We start from the raw sequence: 3,327 nt of genomic DNA, 5'->3' as shown, positions 1-3,327 counted from the left end.
GCGGGCCAGATAAATGTCCTCGGTGGGCTGCATGTGGCCTGCAGGCCGTAGTTTGAGGACGCCTGTACTAGATAAACATTGCTTTTCTTGAAAAACAAGCGAAAACGCGTGGGCATCAAGTCAGTTCCGACCCATCGTTCCCCTGGAGGACGGAGTAGAACTGCCCATGTGAGTTTCTGAGGCTATCCATCTTTAGGGGAGCAGACGGCCTCATCTTCTCCTTCGGAGTGGATGGTGGGGCTTGGGGCTCATGGTCTATTCCCTGGAAAACCCCAAAGTACACCTGACTCTCCGCATTGCAATCCTCACTTTATGGCGAAGCTTGCAGGAAGGAGAGTTACACGTGTTTCGGGGAAGGTGGTGGAGGGGGGAGCTAAAACCGATGGCCCAGCCTCCAAGGTTGTCCCCTCACCTTAGAGAAGGTTCCAAGGTGCTCAGCCAGAAGTGGTGGCACAGAGGGGACAGGAGCTGCCCTGAACCCAGCGCCTGGCTGGCTAACCTCTAGGCCACCCAGCCTTACTCCACAGGGACCAGGCTCTCCCATGGGGTAGTTGGGACCAGAGGTCCCCAGAGCCAGGTCAAGGTGGGACAGGGCTGCCAGGTGGATACCTGGGTATCTATCCTTGAGCCGGACTGAGATGTCTTGTGCAAAGCTGGGTTGGGAAAGGAGTGGCAGGAGGTGAGTACCCCAGGTGTGTGCCCTGAATGGAAGGGAGAGGGAGCAGCCACAGTGGGGGTACAAGCCTCTCCTGGTTATGGAGGTTGAGGGGTGTCTCAGGGGGGAGTCTGTAGGCCGTGGGCCTGTAGGGTGGTGGGCTCACAGACTGTCCTACAGGCCCTGCTTCCGGCCCCAAGCCTGCCTGGCTGCCTGGCTCAGCAGGCTAGCTTTTCAGCCAGAGGACCTGGGAGGGGCTGGCTGGCAGGGGGCAGGCCAGCAGACAGACTGGGTGTGGGCCCACTTGAGTCCAACACTGGGGGTCTGAGTCACTGCCACCCCAGCCAGCTCAGTGGGGTCCCCAGGCTCCAGAATGTGGCAGCAGGGGTCCAGCCCCGCTCCCCAAACTCCTCAGGCTTACCTCTCCTGCCCAACAACCCCCCAAGACCCCCAAGAGACTGGTCATGGCTTCTAGACACCTGGGTCCCCTCCCCAGCCAGTCCCAACAGGCCTGAGCCCATAAGGCCTCACCCCTCCCCAGATTCTGACCCCTAAGTTAGATATAGGCTTCCTGGAGTGGGGCAGATGGTGGAGAATCCTCGCTGTGTATATGATTCTGGCCGACCCATGGGATGCTGAGGGGGTGGGGCTCAGGGCTGGAAGCCCAGGGAGCCTGTTTGCGGAGGGGCCTGTTGGGGCTTGAGGAATAGCTGGGATCCTAAGGCGGCTGATGGATATATTGTAACAACTCGCCCCATTCCCTGGCCTTCTGCCCCTTTGCTGCCTCTCTGGGCAACACTGTAACTCTGCCTGGCGCCCCTCCAGGCCCCCCACCCACTGGTCCTGGATGCCGCCTTCTCCCCAGCTGCGTTTGGGCTGGGCGGGGGATGCCTGCTCCCCTCACCAGCTGCTGGTGGGGACACTTGAGCCCTCCAGAATGATGCCAGCATCAAGGTGTTGACAGCGTGGAGGCACCCTGGGGGCTGCACAGGGGGGCTGTCCTGACTGCCAGCGCCTGTCAGAGGCCAGGTGGGGCTGGGACTGGACTCCTGGAGGTGGACACTGGGATCTGCAGATGGCGCCTCTGCTACTTACAGTGGGGGTTCTGAGCCAGGACCCCACCCTCTGGGCTCTTTATATGGACAGGAGCGCAGAGCAGAGCTGTCCCACCCCTTCGCCATGGGCAGCTGCTGCCGTGCCTTCCCTGTGGCTCTGCTCCTGCTCCACCTGGCTGCCGAGAGCCTGCAAGGAGGTGCCATGTGGCGGGAGCGGCAAGCAGGGGTCCAGGGGAAGGGGGGGGGCGGTGAATTCTGCGAAGCACAGAAGGGTGGTTCTGGGTCTTGGGGGCTAATGACTCGGTCTCTGGGCTCTCTGGCCCCCCATGAGTCCGAATCCCCTTCCTTCCACAGGGGTACCCCACTCAGCGGCCGCTCTGGGGAAAGGTGAGTACACACTAGGCCCTGGGGTCTGGCTTTGCCCATAGCGGGCTCCACTCTGGACAGGGACAGGAGTGCAGGGTGCCTGCCAAGGACAGCCCAATGCCCCCAGCTCCAGATGCCTGGTGTGGGCCCCGGAGAGCGCCTGTCCACCTTCTGTCATGCAGTGTGGGGGCCACAGGGGAGCCCTGAGGGAGGACATCAGGACTTCTTAGGGGAGATGATGCGGTGGGCTGCGAGATTTCAATGCTGATTGTCATTTGGAGTCTTTAACTCCAGAGATCTGTGGGTCCCCAAGGTGGGCCGTACTCCCCCTGAGCCCCAATCTAAGCTGAAGGAGAGAAGGATTGGGGGTGAGGGGCCAGGAGGAGACTTCTGGGTGAGGACTGTCCTCCAGATCCAAGGCCCTTGTCTCAGCTGCCCTTGTCCCCTGACTGCCATCCCCTTTGGCCCGGAGGGGGCACCACTCCTGCCCTGCGGTCCAGAGGGACTCTCTGTGTCCCCACTGAGTCTGCCCCTCCCCCACCCACAGGCTTGGGGAGCCCAAATGGCTACAGACCAGGTAAACTGGGTGAGGAGACAGGTGCCTCTCAACTGGGGGGCACTCCTGTCACCCAACTTCAGTTTCTCACACCCTCCACACACAGGCTACAGCACCCCCAATGGCCTGGGAGCAGGTAAGAGGAGGCCCCAAAAGAGGGAGTGTGAGGGGCAGGGGACCTCCTGTGGTTCTCCCAGCAGGATGAGGGGTTGGGGGACCCAGGGCAGCTGTGGGAGGTGGGAGGGGGCCAGTCATCACAGAGACAAGCAGGGAACCTTGCTGGAAGCACTCCTCACACCTGCCCAGGTGGAGGGCCCACCTGCAGCCCTAGTCCCAGCCCCTAGATGCCTGCTGCATGGCTGCCCGCCCTCCCTCCCCACCCCCACCCTGCCCACTGAGTGAGTTGTCAGTCATCTTCCTCAGGTGATCTGCCCTGCCCACACCCCAAGTCTTTCTGACCCCACCTGGGAGCAGCCACACACAGGGAGTGGGGTGACAGAACTGAACGTCCCAGAAGCTCCGAAGCACGGGGTCTGGGCCAGGAAGGGGACACAGGGTCCCTCACCTCCTGTGTCTCTCACAGGTGTGGGAAGAGGCATTCAAGCTCAAAAGTGGGGGTGGGCGTGAGCCCTGACCTGGCCCCCTGCTCTCTCCCTGCCCCACTTTCTCTGAACCCCTTCTGCCGCCAGCTCCCC

The sequence above is a fragment of the Tenrec ecaudatus genome, chromosome 12 (genome assembly GCF_050624435.1).
Source record: "Tenrec ecaudatus isolate mTenEca1 chromosome 12, mTenEca1.hap1, whole genome shotgun sequence".
NCBI classification, from domain to species: domain Eukaryota; kingdom Metazoa; phylum Chordata; class Mammalia; order Afrosoricida; family Tenrecidae; genus Tenrec; species Tenrec ecaudatus.
Note: the sequence above shows the minus strand (reverse complement) of the source record.